The 15,341-nt window shown below is 44.9% G+C and overlaps 1 long non-coding RNA gene across 1 annotated transcript in view; it reads left to right on the top strand.

Annotated features, from left to right (window-relative positions):
* The window catches only part of LOC124619618, a 167,812-nt gene that overhangs the window by 133,223 nt on the left and 19,248 nt on the right, over positions 1–15,341 (top strand). The window lies entirely within an intron of this gene.

The following is a 15,341-nucleotide window of genomic DNA, read 5'->3' as shown; positions in this document are numbered from 1 at the left end:
TTTCCAATAGCATTCCGCTAATGCAGTTTCTTCCCACAGCTGATATATGAAGTTGCTACGTCTGCGCCCACAGCAACAGCATTGTGACAACAGTGCGGCGTTCAGAGAACTGTCGGACAAATATTCTTCAGATATTAGAATTACCAAAAGGGCCAAATGATTTAAACAAATTAGTTTAAACAAATCACGGCAATCCGGAATGCTGTTGCCTGCATCACGGTTTAAGCCGTCCGTTTTATTATTATGGTCCATTGAGTCCTAGAGCTTGGTGCGCAGAATGTTAATTAGCATAAATTTGTTTTTCAGTCGCCTGAATATTGGTTTTAACACCACAGTGCTTTCCGTGACATTGGTCCACTGAAGGACAAAATTCATACAACTGAAGCAAAACTTATGGATTCGTAGTACTGCATTTAACCACTGAGCTACCGAGATTAGGTGCTGAAGGCGTAATACATTGGAGTGAAAATTAATATCAGTACCAAATTAATGAATAAAGGCTTTCATATGTATAGCGGGGGATTACATAAGGTTTTCTTCTCGGCCTTTGAAACTAGCTGAAAATTTTCATATCTGCCTGTGCCAGGAAGTACACTATGGTACTCTTTCTTTCATCTCAATAAGATGAAGAATTTTTCGTAACTAGAGGAGAACGCAGAACTGAGCAAAGTAAGTTGTATTTGTTGAAATAATTCGTCCTGCCTTGGTGCACATGATAATGAGTATTTCATAATTGTTTCTTATTACGCTAATAAAAGTATACCAACGATGTCATTCGACTTCAGTTTAAGCCAAATGTTTGCTTCCTTTTTCATGCCAGTGGCAAGCGGGTGTATATAATTGCTAAATATGGAGCTATTATATCAGCATACTCTGAGAGAAACCTGACTGGTATACGATCTGGAACGGAGGCCTGAGCTTTAATAAGAAATTTCAACTGCTTTATGGACCGACGATATCTACATCCATGTTTCTCATCTTGGCAGTTGTTCCTGATTTGAATTCAGGAATATTTACTTCCTCTTCTTCCTTGAAGGAGTTTCGGAAAGCCGTGTTTAACAACTCTGCTTTAGTGGCACTGTCATCAGTGACTTCACCGTTGTTATCGCGCATTGAAGGTATTGATTGCGTCTTGCCTCTGGTGTGCTTTATGTATGACCAGATTTCGGGACAGAATTTCGTTGTGGAAATTCTGAAAAGCATCTTGCGTTGAAGTAAGCACTATATTTCGAACTTCTGCAAAACTCTGCCGCGTTTGGGAATTTTGCGTTCTTTTAAATTTGGCATGCCTTTTTCGCTGCTTCTACAACAGTGATCTGACCCGATTTGTGTACCATGGGGGATAAGTACCATCACTTATTAACTTATGTGGTATTATATATCTCTCAACTGCTGTCGATACTATCTCTTTGAAATCATTACACAATTTTTGTACGTTTAATAATCAGTTCGAAAGGAGTAAAGACTGTCTCTTAAAAAACGTTAAGAGCATTTTTATCAGCTTTTTTTAATAGATTGTGTTTCTTTTTTATGGTTGTAGGTGTTACGGTATTCAGCCTAGCAGCAACTGCCCGCGATACTCACTATTTATCCAGGATTATTTGTTGCTAAGAGGTCAAGATAGCTTTCATGGCCATTTACGCTTCGAGTGAGCTCATGAACTAATTGTTCAAAATAATTTTCTGAGAAAGCATTCAGTCCAATTTCGGACGACGTTTTATACCTGCCGCCGGCTATAATCGTATAATTTTTCCAGCATATTGAGAGTTGATTGAAGTTACCACCGACTATAATTGTATGAGTGGGGTACCTATTTGAAATGAGACTCAGGTTTTCTTTGAACTGTTCAGCAACTATATCTCCTGAGGGGTGTTCGGTAAAAAGATCCAATTAATAATTTACTCCGACTGTCAGGTATAATCTCTACCCATACTATTTCGAAGGAACTATCTACTTCAATTTCACTACAAGGCAAACTACTTCTGACAGCAATAAATACCCCACCACTAACTGTATTTCATCTATCCTTTCTGAACACTTTTAGATCCTTTGAAAAAATTTCGGCTGAACTTATTTCCGGCTTTAGCCAGCTTTCTGTACCTATAACTATTTGAGTTTCAGGCTTTCTATTAGTGCTTGGAGCTCTGGTTCTTTCCCAACACAGCTACGACAATTTACAACTACAGTACCGATCGTTTTTACAACTACCTTATTTTGTTTTATCTGCTCCCTTTTAGCCGGACGCCCTTTCCGTGGTTCCCTGAGACCCTCTCACCTAAAAAACCATCGAGTCTCTTCCAGCAGATGAATTCAACTTCCATTTAAGTGTTTACTAATTCCACTAGCCACGATGACAGCGACAGCGTTTCCTAATATCTATTCCAGGAGCCAGCGAAAGCTTTAGAGAACCATCCTTACACTTGACAGCTCAACTTTTGCCTACATTAAAGAGAGGTTGGTCGGGCCTAAGGCGTGCTTATTTCTATTGGTGGTGCGACTGATGACAGACAGAGACACTTGTGGAAGCATGCCCCTTTATCGCATGTAAGATCCGCGTTCTGGGCCACACGGGCCTATCTGGACTGACCGACCACCGTGTCAACCTCTACCAATGGCGTCTTTCGGACATGGCACGGAGAGGCATTGCGTCAGCACGCCGTTCTCCCAGAATCTGTCGGTTTTCTTGATCTTGAAACCGCTAATTCTCACTCAGGTAGATGCGCAGTTGGCATCACGAGACTGAGTGCACGCCATTCTAGCCCTCCAGGCGAGGAGAAAGTCTTTGGAATGACAGAGCATCGAAGCCAGCTCTTTCACACAGGAGTGACACATGCTGGCCTCTGCGCTATGGAGGTGGACTGGTTGGGTAAACTATAATAACAATAATAATTTTTCCTGCGTCAGTGGCTTTATGCTAGTTGAAAATTAGCCATCACGTCGTAATAAAGTTAAGGACGTGTAATTACCTAATTTAGTGCCGACAGAAATTAAATCCGAAGTACACAAAATGTTCCTACACGGGACACATGGCACAATTAACATGAACAGTGACACAGTTAACAGACCTGGAACACGTCGAAATAAGGGACTTTAGTGTGCGCACCAACTACTTTGACACTCGTTATCACCGCTGTGCCTCTTATATCGTTAAAAATAGTGCTTGGTCACTGCACACGATGGTAACTCGCCACAATGAAGCAAACACCCCTAAATTCAAGTGTCTACATTTATTACGTGAGGACGACCAATTCACGGGGAAGTCGTAGGACACAATACATTGTTGTTCTTATTGTTGCTATGGGCTTCAGTCCAAAGATTGGTTTGATGCAGCTCACCACGCTACTACATCCTGTGCAAGCCTCTCCATCCACGAATGACTTTTGCAACCCACTCCTCCTGAATCTGCTTACTCTGCTGATATCTCTTTCTAAGATTTTCATCCCACACGCTTCCCTCCAATACTGAATTGGTGATCCCTTGAAGTCTCAGTATGTGTCATATCATCCAGCCCTTCTTATTGCCAGGTTGTGCCACAATTTTCATGCCTTCTCAATTGTGTTGAGTACCTCCTTATTAGCTACATGATCTAACCACGTAGTCTTCAGCATTCTTCTGTAGCACCACGTTTCAAAAGCCTCTTTTCTCTCTTTGTCTAAACTGTTTATCGTCCATGTTTCACGTCCATACGTGGCTACACCACATACAAATATTTTGAGAGAAGACATCCGAAAACTTAAATTTTTATTCGATGTGGACCAATTTCTCTTCTTCATAAACTCTTTTCTTGCCCTTACATCTCTACGTTTTACATCCTCTCTATTTCGGTCATCACCAGCTATTTTTGCTGCTCCAACAGCTAAATTCATCTATTACCTTATAATGTCTCGATTCCTCATCTAATTCCTCCGGCATCTCCTGATTTATTCCGGATACATTCCATTATCTTTGTGTTCCTTTTCTGGATGTTCACCTTATATGCCCCTTTCGAGACACTGTCCATTCTGTTCAACTCCTCTTCCAAGTCCTTTGTTACCGTTGAAAGAATTACAATATCATCTGCGAAACTCAAAGTTTTTGTTTCTTCTCCCTGGACTTTAATTCTTACTCCATATTTTTCTTTGGTTTAATTCATTTATAGCTTGCTCATTTTACAGATTGAACAACTTTATCAAGTGAGGTGGCGCAGTGGCTAGCTCACTGGACTCGCATTCGGGATCATGACGGTTCCATCCCTCGTCCGGCCATCCTGATATAGGTTTTCCGTGATTTCCCTAAATCGCTCCAGGCAAATGCCGGGATGGTTCCTTTGAAAGGGCACGGCTCACTTCCTTCCTCGTCCTTCCCTAACCCTATGAGAGCAATGATCTCGCTGTCTGGTCACTTCCATATAAACAACCCAACCTAATAACATCGGGTATAGGCTATAACCCTGTCTCAATCCCCTCCCATCACTGCTTCCCTTTCATACCCCTCGACTCTTACAACTGCCTTCTGGTTCCTGTAGAAGAACGAGACATAAGTGGTCTCAGATGTACTCGGATTTAGAAAACTAAACTTTTCATTAATATTATCAAGTGAACAACTGACAATGAATAGTACAGAGCATCATTCTGAAAATTGTTGCCAATTACAATAAAGTTACTCTAAACTCTGTAGAAGCTACATTCAATTGGAAGACTGCAGGAAGCAAAATGAATAAGTCTTCCGCATCTAAGCTGCCCACAAAAGCTAGATAAATGAGATAACTCATCAATATAGATAACTGAGCATTCAAGCTATATAACGAAATAAGTAAAACGCAATCCGCTCAGAACGTGGATCATGCTACTGTCTGAGCGAGACCTGTTCATCAAGTGCAGGGCGAGGGCGTCCGTCAGCCCCACACCAGGGCCGGGAAACGAATCTATCTTCAAATCTATGTTCTCTCCAGAACCACCACAACTTCCCAGCTCCACTTGGAGGGGAGACTGAATGTTGCTGCCGATCCGATGAACGAATATGTTCACCTTTACACAAAAACAGAGGAAAACAACAGAAACTTCCCAGTCAAACCTTGCAAAAAGCATCATTACGACATCACAGATGGTGTCATGGGCATTACTTTGTATTGGACAGTTCACGGCGTCGGAGGGCAGCAGTGTTCTTCCTCACGCGGGAAATGCTGGCGGCCTACTTTGCGACGTGCGGACAGAAAGCCAAATTTCACCCTCAAGCACCCCCGTGTAGCACAGTGCCTGTGCCCAGGAACTGTCCACGATAAGCATTTCGGGAAACAGGACCACTTCTGCGAAAACTGGCTGCCCTTCAGGAGGCGATCTTTTCCTATTTCTGAGTCATCGTGAAAAGCCTTCTGCTGACACGACAGGACTGCCAAGTACTCTGGATCCACTCTCTTCTGTCGCGAAGTTGAAAACTTGCCACTCTCAGCAAAATGTTCCTAGCTCACACAATTAATTGTCATGTGATCGCGACAGAGCTGAAACAAAATCGCTAAGTGATATGGGATAGTCACGTTACAGCGTCTTCCAACTGGTCACCACTTCGGCGATTTGTGCGTCCCTAATCCGCTGCATTTATCCATCTCAGGAACGTTGACCTATGTTTTAATGCGGAATCGAACTGCATGCAATTTTGGCGACTCTTCGTATCACTGAGAGAAGAAGGCTTTGTTAAAAATGGACAGAAATTCTGTGATTCGACCGAGATTCCATCCCTCTATCTCATTGTTTCCAGGCGCTCACTTTCCTATTAGACCAACATTCCCGACATTGTGTAGACACATGTTTACATTTGTCTATTTGGCTTTGATTTATTAAACCATGCCGCCAACAGTTTGGTACACATGCCAGACACACATATAGGCAAATCACAATATAAAAAGTCGGAACAATGATCTAAATTCATATTACAATGTTGAAATAGGTATATACGTATGGTGAGTAGCTGAGGAAACCTTACTTATTAGTTAGTCACATGTAAACGGGAATGAACTGCCATGCTTCGTGACAGAGCGTAGGGGAACAAATGCGGGAGACCCGCACCGCCGTACTAGGCAAGGTCCTAATGGAGGTCGTTTGCCGTTGTCTTCCTCCGACCGTAATGAGGATGAATGATGGTGATGAAGAAGACACACCAATACCAGTTATCTCGGGGCCGGTGAAAATCCCTGAACTTGCCTGGAATCGAACCCGCGAACCCGTGCTCGGGAAGCGAGAACGCTACTACGAGACCACGAGCTGCGGACAGTTAGTAATATACACTCCTGGAAATGGAAAAAAGAACACATTGACACCGGTGTGTCAGACCCACCATACTTGCTCCGGACACTGCGAGAGGGCTGTACAAGCAATGATCACACGCACGGCACAGCGGACACACCAGGAACCGCGGTGTTGGCCGTCGAATGGCGCTAGCTGCGCAGCATTTGTGCACCGCCGCCGTCAGTGTCAGCCAGTTTGCCGTGGCATACGGAGCTCCATCGCAGTCATTAACACTGGTAGCATGCCGCGACAGCGTGGACGTGAACCGTATGTGCAGTTGACGGACTTTGAGCGAGGGCGTATAGTGGGCATGCGGGAGGCCGGGTGGACGTACCGCCGAATTGCTCAACACGTGGGGCGTGAGGTCTCCACAGTACATCGATGTTGTCACCAGTGGTCGGCGGAAGGTGCACGTGCCCGTCGACCTGGGACCGGACCGCAGCGACGCACGGATGCACGCCAAGACCGTAGGATCCTACGCAGTGCCGTAGGGGACCGCACCGCCACTTCCCAGCAAATTAGGGACACTGTTGCTCCTGGGGTATCGGCGAGGACCATTCGCAACCGTCTCCATGAAGCTGGGCTACGGTCCCGCACACCGTTAGGCCGTCTTCCGCTCACGCCCCAACATCGTGCAGCCCGCCTCCAGTGGTGTCGCGACAGGCGTGAATGGAGGGACGAATGGAGACGTGTCGTCTGCAGCGATGAGAGTCGCTTCTGCCTTGGTGCCAATGATGGTCGTATGCGTGTTTGGCGCCGTGCAGTTGAGCGCCACAATCAGGACTGCATACGACCGAGGCACACAGGGCCAACACCCGGCATCATGGTGTGGGGAGCGATCTCCTACACTGGCCGTACACCACTGGTGATCGTCGACGGGACACTGAATAGTGCACGGTACATCCAAACTGACATCGAACCCATCGTTCTACCATTCCTAGACCGGCAAGGGAACTTGCTGTTCCAACAGGACAATGCACGTCCGCATGTATCCCATGCCACCCAACGTGCTCTAGAAGGTGTAAGTCAACTACCCTGGCCAGCAGGATCTCCGGATCTGTCCCCCATTGAGCATGTTTGGGACTGGATGAAGCGTCGTCTCACGCGGTCTGCACGTCCAGCACGAACGCTGGTCCAACTGAGGCGCCAGGTGGAAATGGCATGGCAAGCCGTTCCACAGGACTACATCCAGCATCTCTACGATCGTCTCCATGGGAGAATAGCAGCCTGCATTGCTGCGAAAGGTGGATATACACCGTACTAGTGCCGACATTGTGCATGCTCTGTTGCCTGTGTCTATGTGCCTGTGGTTCTGTCAGTGTGATCATGTGATGTATCTGACCCCAGGAATGTGTCAATAAAGTTTCCCCTTCCTGGGACAATGAATTCACGGTGTTCTTATTTCAATTTCCAGGAGTGTAATAGAAAATAAAGGCAAGTCAACTGAGATTGGAGTCTCGATGCAACCACAGACAGAACAACAAAACTGAAGAATGCACGCTACAGTCTGTAGAAAACAAAAAATAGTTTTCTGTAGTTCATGGTCGAGCAGGAACACAGTCAGTCACATCTCCTTCTTCCGCCTGATTGTCGCATAAAGGATTTTGTTTGCTGCCTGCGAAACAGAAGTGCGAAGGAGTTGAACCAAGGCTGGGACGCGTTCGTACCAATGTCGTCATCAGCTTTCTGCTCAACTGAAATTTTCGAAACCAAGGGGTGCTTCTAATTATCGGTTGGATCACAGCGTAGTGTTCATCTCTATGGCGGACTAAAAGGCGCAGATCCTATGCCTATTCAGCCTCGAAACGATCATTACTCGGCAGAGCGGTGTGCCCGCGCGGTTTGAGGTGTCATGTCACGTACTGCGCGGCCCCTCCCGTCGGAGGTTCGAATTTCCGCCCGGGCATGGTTGTGTGTGTGTTGTTCTTGGCATAGGTGAGTTTAAATTGGTTTAAGTAGCGTATAAGTCTAGGGACCGATGACCTAAGCAGTTTGGTCCCATAGGAATTCACACACATTTGAACATCTGATCATTACAGGGGGAGACGCCGGCCCTCTCCTTCTCCTGCTCGTCGTTGCATTGTAGGCAATCCTGCATGAGTTGGGACACATAGGAAGGAGATTATTGCACCTCTTCCTTTATTTAGTAATGATTCTCGAATAATTTCTAATATTTGAGTATTCATTTTGCTCATTAGATTTACAGTACAGCCGGCCGGACTGGCCGAGCGGCTGTAGGCGCTACAGTCTGGAACCGCGCGACGGCTACGGTGGCAGGTTCGAATCCTGCCTCGGGCATGGATGTGTGTGATGTCTTTAGCTTAGTTAGGTTTAAGTAGTTCTAAGTTCTAGGGGACTGATGACCACAGCAGTTAAGTCCCACTGTGCTCAGAGCCATTTGAACCATTTTTTTCTTTTTCAGTATATTGCAGTACGCTTCCAGAATTTGACATTACCAGTAGGTTCTGGAGCCCTGCAGAACGACCGAATTTGAGACCCTTTCGAATCGCTGTCGCTTCTGCGGTAAAAACTAAACAATACAGGGTCAGTCGAAATTGCTTGGAATAGTTCCCCTTGGTGTAAAGTAATTCGCATCCTACTGTTTCAGTCTTTTGGTATCGAGAGCCATCGGTATAAGAATGGACAAACTGTGGCCAATAATATATAATGTAAGCACTGGAACGTGGAACTGCTTGTGCCAGAGCATTATCCATAGAACTGTTTAGTGCATATCGAGGTTTTCTAGCTTCTATCTGAATGGACCCCCAAATGGATTGTGTAGCTACCGTTGTGCATCCGGTGGTTGATGTTACGAACTGAGTGTGTTTCTGCCACTAGCAGGGGCAAAGGTTTTACATGCTGACTGCTATGGCAAATAAATTCTCTTGCCAAGTACCGATTTCGAACATGCAACGGTTGATCATCAGCTTCTACTAGTAAGGGGTTAGCCGGAGTCGATTCCATTGTTCCAAGCCATATTCGCAGCTTTCGGAATGGCACCGTGTCTAGTTTATGAAGTAGACGGCTAGCAGCGTTTTGCTATAAAAAGCACCCAAATTCGATGCCCCACCGAAAGCGGCGCTTGTGTATGTCTAAGAGAAAGTAAGGGTCTGTACCCACCAACTTCCAGTTGCAGATCTCACTGCATTAATGTTGTTTTCTTTTTTCTTGATTGCATGAGATATGTGATCATCCCATGTTAAGTGAGTGTGAGATACCGTAGCTAAAAGTTTCGCTTTAGCCAACAGCGGGAAGTAGAGACCCCTTACAAAATTCTTGAGCTAATCGATCGTATTCTTCTGCAGTGTAAGTGAACTGCAGAAAGTTCCTCCGTTGACACTGCTAGGCCATTCATATCCAGCCAACGGATTAATGTGTAACTGGCTCTTTCTTAACCTAGCCAAAGAGATATAATGGAGTGATGTATTGAAAAAGACATAAATCATCTGCATACCGGAGAGTATGAACGCCTGGTGCCGCGCGGGATTAGCCGTGTGGTCTCAGGCGCTGGAGTCGTACACTGTGCCGCTGATCCCGGCGGAGGTACGAGTCCTCCGTCGGGCATGTGTGTGTGTGTTTGTCCTTAGGATAATTTAGGTTAAGTAGTGCGTAAGCTTAGGGACCGATGGCCTTGGCAGTTAAGTCCCATAAGACTTCACAGACATTTGAACATTTTTTGAACGCCTGGTGAAGTGATGTTTTCCGCATCACGTGTGCACATTAAAAATAGATGAAAGCTGATAATTGACCCTTCACACTACGAAGACTGTAAAGCTCATAGTACTCGTTAAAGAAAATTCATATAGGGAAATTACTGTTGGTCTACAACGGTGGTTTCAAACCTATACCACATTGTACAGGTTGTAAGAACATGTAGGCTCATACTTTTATGAAACATTCCGTGTAAGTAGAAGAAATGCCCTATTGCCCTGTTACTGCTCAGTATGTACAACTCTTCAACACATTAATCATTGGACAAACTTGTCCAAAACTAAAAATGTTATTGAACACGGCGTAATTGGGCTAAGAAATGTCTTGGAGATACGTAGAGGAAGAACCTTCAGTTTTGGTGCAGCCTTCAACTGAATTGTTGTTGGAGGAATAGAAGTTTTAATACATAAAAGAAATTTCCTCATAAAGTTCGTTCATATAACTCGATGAGCCTATCCGCCTATATACGCTTCTGTCCGTTTGCAGACCAGGCGAAGAAATGAAAGCTGTAGGTGCTCGACCCAGCCGCGCCTGATACAGCAGTAAACGTCGGGAACGGCGTTTCCCGTGGCTTATCTGTTACTGCCGGCAGCACATAAAGTCCCTCTAAGGTCACGGAATACGAACACTTATCTGGAAAGAATTCGCGCCGTTCGCAACCGGGCTATCGTGCACCATTTCACAGAGCAGTGAAGCCGCTCCTTTCAGGTTCGTGATGCCATCTATCGGCCCTCGAAGGAAGCTGGTGTTATATGCACTCCCAGGCGATGACGGCCGTTCCCAGAGCCCACTAGCGCTCCAGGGGGTCGGCGCGTTACGGCTCTGCCAACAGCACCGACCGAACAACCCTATGAATGGTCGACCGGCAACGACGGTTCCGCGTGTTGTCGCGTTCTGGGCGGTGAAGGCCGGCCCCGCCATCACCTGCGCGCTGCTGCCGCCTGGTGACTGGAGCCGGTGTGTGGCGGCGGGTGCTTGATACGGCCGTAACGACGGCGGCTGGACCCATAACGCGGCCCTCGTCCCCCTCCAGCGGCTGCTTTGCATGTTATTGCGTGGCGGGCAAACAAGGAAGCCCGAGGCGTCGGACCTGTGGGCCATTCTCCTCCGCCGCCAGCCCTGTGTGACGGCGCTTGCAGTCGCCTCACTTAGCACCCCACTTGCCTCCTGCAGTACTGCAATAGGGAAAAGAGATAAATCATTCAGGAAACAAAATTTCTACAGCTACATCTACATTAACACTCCGCAAGACACCGTAAGGTGCCGGGCGGAGGGTACCTTTTATCACTGCTAGTAACGCCATTCCTGTTGCACTTTCATATAGAGCGAGCAAAAAACGACTGGCCATGACTCCGTAAGAGCCCTAATCTGTCTTTGTCTCGTGGTCCTTGTTGTTGTTGTGGTCTTCAGTCCTGAGACTGGTTTGATGCAGATCTCCATGCTACTCTATCCTGTGCAAGCTTCTTCATCTCCCAGTACCTAGTGCAACCTACATCCTTGTGAATCTGCTTAGTGTATTCAAATCTTGGTCTCCCTCTACGATTTTTACTTTCCACGCTGCCCTCCAGTACTAAATTGGTGATCCCTTAATGCCTCAGAACATGTCCTGCCAACCGATCCCTTCCTCTAGTCAAGTCGTGCCACAAACTCCTCTTCTCCCCAACCCTGTTCAATACCTCCTCATTAGTTATGTGATCAACCCATCTAATCTTCAGCATTCTTCTGTAGCACCACATTTCGAAAACTTCTATTCTCTTCTTGTCCAGACTATTTATCTTGCATGTTTAACTTCCATACATGCCTACACTCCAAACAAATGCTTTCAGAAACGACTTCCTGACACTTAAATCTATACTCGATGTTAACAAATTTCTCTTCTTCAGAAACGCTTTCCTTGCCATTGCCAGTCTACATTTTGTATCCTCTCTACTTCGACCATCATCAGTTATTTTGCTCCCCAAATAGCAAAATTCCTTTACTGCTTTTAAGTGTCTCATTTCCTAATCTAATTCCCTCAGCATTAATTCGACTACATTCCATTATCCTCGTTTTGCTTTTGTTGATGTTCAGCTTATATGCTCCTTTCAAGACACTACCCATTCCGGTCAACTGCTCTTCCAAGTCCTTTGCTGTCGCTGACAGAATTATAATGTCATCGGCGAAGCTCAAAGTTTTTATTTCTTCTCCATGGATTTTAATACCTACATGGATTTTTTTTTATTGTTTCCTTTACTGTTTGCTCAATATACAGATTGAATAACATTGGGGAGAGGCTACAACTCTGTCTCACTCCCTTCCCAGTCACTGCTTCCCTTTCATGCCCCTCGACTCTTATAACTGCCATATGGTTTCTGTACTAATTGTAAATAGCCTTTCGCTCCCTGTATTTTACGCCTGCCACCTTTGCAATTACCTTACACGAAATATATTTTGGCGGCAGTAGACTCGTTCTACAATCAACTGCTAGTGGAGTTATCTCGCTAGTGTTCCGCGAAAATAATATCATCTCCCGTCGAGGGATTCCCGTTCTGAGTTCACGAAGTATCACTATAATCTGCGCGTGTTGATTGACCCGACCGCTAACAAATCTAGCAACATACTTCCGAATACCTTCGATGTCTTCATTGGCATTTGAAGCTGTCTGCCAAACGATTCTACTGCCGCCAATATGCATTGCGTATCAGGACCACGAAGATAAGATACCTGAAATTTTGGCTCAATACGGAGGCATATAGACAGTCGTTTTCCCTAGCTTTGTTTACGAGTGCAATAGAAAAGTAAGTGCCTAGTAGTGGTACAATGCTACTTCCGCCACGCACCGTATGGTGGCTTGCGAAGTATGTACGTAGAAGCAGATGTAATCCGACCTGAAATGAATGCTCAACATTCGAGCAGTACTAGTGTTCAACACGCTGTCTCCTTTCTACATGAGGTACACTTTTCTGGCCGGCCGCTGTGGCCGAGCGGTTCTGGGCGCTTCAGTCCGGAACCGCGCTGCTGCTACGGTCGCAGGTTCGAATCCTGCCTGGGGCATGGATGTGTGTGATGTCCTTAAGTTAGTTTGGTTTAAGTAGTTCTAAGTCTAGGGGACTGATGACCACAGATGTTCAGTCTCATAGTGCTTAGAGCCATTTGAACCATTTGAACACTTTCCTAGATATCTAATAGACAGAAGACGACCGTTTGCCTAACATTCTACCAATCACATGATCTCGTTCAATTTCATTTCGCTTTGCAACGTTACGCGTGGACATTTTTAAACGACGTGACTGTGTCGAGCAATCACCACAAATACCGCATTAGAACACTACAGAATTGTGTTACCATCTCATCAGAATTAATTTACATTTGTCTACACTTAGAACAACCTATCATTCATATCACCAAATAGAAATTCTGTGTACCCTAAATCATCCTTTGTCCTTCTACAGTCACTCAGCGATAGCACTTCTCCGCACACTAGAGTGTCGACAGAAAACAGTCGCAGATTAATGCTCACCTTATCTGTGAGATCACATCTGTAAATGAGAACAAGAACTGTCCTATCGCATTCGCCTGGGGCACTCCTGGCGATACCCCCGTCTCTGATGAACATTTGTATACCTCGATAACGGACTGGGTTCCATTAATTAAGAAGTCATCCAGCCAATTACATATCAGAGCCTCTATTCCGCATTCTATTCGAATCTTCCTTAACCTGCTCCAACGGGGCAATGTGTCGACACAGTTGTCATCTTCATTTATCAAATTTGTCTCACCTGGAAGGTTACAGGGGAATGTGGGCTTGGGACAACGAATGAGTTCTGTAATAAATTTCGGCAAGTAATTTCGAATACTGCGTTCGAGAATCACAAGAGGACGAGGTATACTTAGAAAAGGCCTGGTGATGCCGGAAGATTTCAGTTAGATTACGTCATGGTGATACAGAGATTCCGAAATCAAATACTGGTTTGTAAGGCAGTAGCTAGGAGCAGATATAGACTCAGATCCCAATGGAGTAGTGATGAAGTGTAGGTTGAAGCTTAAGACAACAGTCAGGGAGAATCAATATGCAAAGAAGTGCGATACAGAAGTACTAAGGAATGACGCGATATGCTTGAAGCTCTCTAAGGCTAAAGATACACCAATAAGGCATAGCTCAGTAGGCGGTACAGTTGAAGTGGAATGGACATGTCTAAAAAGGGCCATAACAGAAGTTGGAAAGAAAAACATAGATACAAAGAAGGTAACTGCGAAGAAACCATGGTGAACAGAAGAAATACTTCAGTTGATAAACGAATGGAGGAAGTACAAAAATGTTCCGGGAAAATCAGAAATCCAGAAATGCAAGTTGCTGAGGAATGAAATAAACAGAAAGTGCAGGGAAGCTAAGATGTAATGGCTGCATGAAAAATGTAAAGAAATCGAAAAAGAAATGATTGTCGCAAGGACAAACTCAGCATACAGGAAAGTCAAAACAGCCTTCGGTGACATTAAAAGCAAGGGTGATAACGTAAAGTGTGCGGTGGTATTTCCACTGTTAAAAGCAGAGGAGAGAGAGGATATGTGGAAAGATTACATTGAAAGCCTCTAGGAGGGGGAAGATTTCTCTGATGTGATAGAAGAAGAAACAGGAGTCGATTTAGAAGAGATAGCGGATCCAGTATGTGAATTAGAATAGAAGAGAGCTTTGGAGGACTTAAGACAAAATGAGGCAGAAGGGATAGAAAACATTACACCAGAATTTCTAAAATAATTGGAGGAAGTGGCAACAACACGACTATTCACGTTAGTGTGTAGAATGTATGACTCAGACGACATACCATCAGACTTTCGGAAAATATATCATCCACAGAGTTCGGAAGACTGCGAGAGCTGACAAGAGCGAGAAATATCGCATAATCGGCTTAACAGCTCATGCATCCAAGTGGCTGACAAGAATAATATACAGAAGAATGGAAATGAAAATTGAGGATGTGTTAGATTACGATCAGTTTGGTTTAAGGGTTGTAGTTGTTACTGGAAGCAAGACTAAAGAAAGATCAAGAGACGATCACAGGATTTGTCGACCTGGAAAAAGCGCTCGACAATATAAAATGGTGTAAAATGTTTAAATTCTGAGAAAAATAGAGGTAAGCTATGAGGAGATATGAGTAATATACAATATGTGCAAGACCCAAGCGGGAATAATAAGAGTGGACCTGGAAGAGCAGTTGAACGGAATGGACAGTGTAATAAAATTAGGATATAAGATGAACATCAAAAGCAAAACGAGGATAATGGAATGTAGTCTAATTAAATCGAGTGATGCTGAGGGAATTAGGTTAGGGAATGAGACACTTAAAGTAGTAAAGGAGTTTTGCTATTTGGGGAGCAAAATAACTGATGATG

This window comes from Schistocerca americana, chromosome 6 (assembly GCF_021461395.2).
Source record: "Schistocerca americana isolate TAMUIC-IGC-003095 chromosome 6, iqSchAmer2.1, whole genome shotgun sequence".
Taxonomy (NCBI): Eukaryota; Metazoa; Arthropoda; class Insecta; order Orthoptera; family Acrididae; genus Schistocerca; species Schistocerca americana.
Note: the sequence above shows the minus strand (reverse complement) of the source record. Positions and strands in the feature narration are given on the sequence as shown.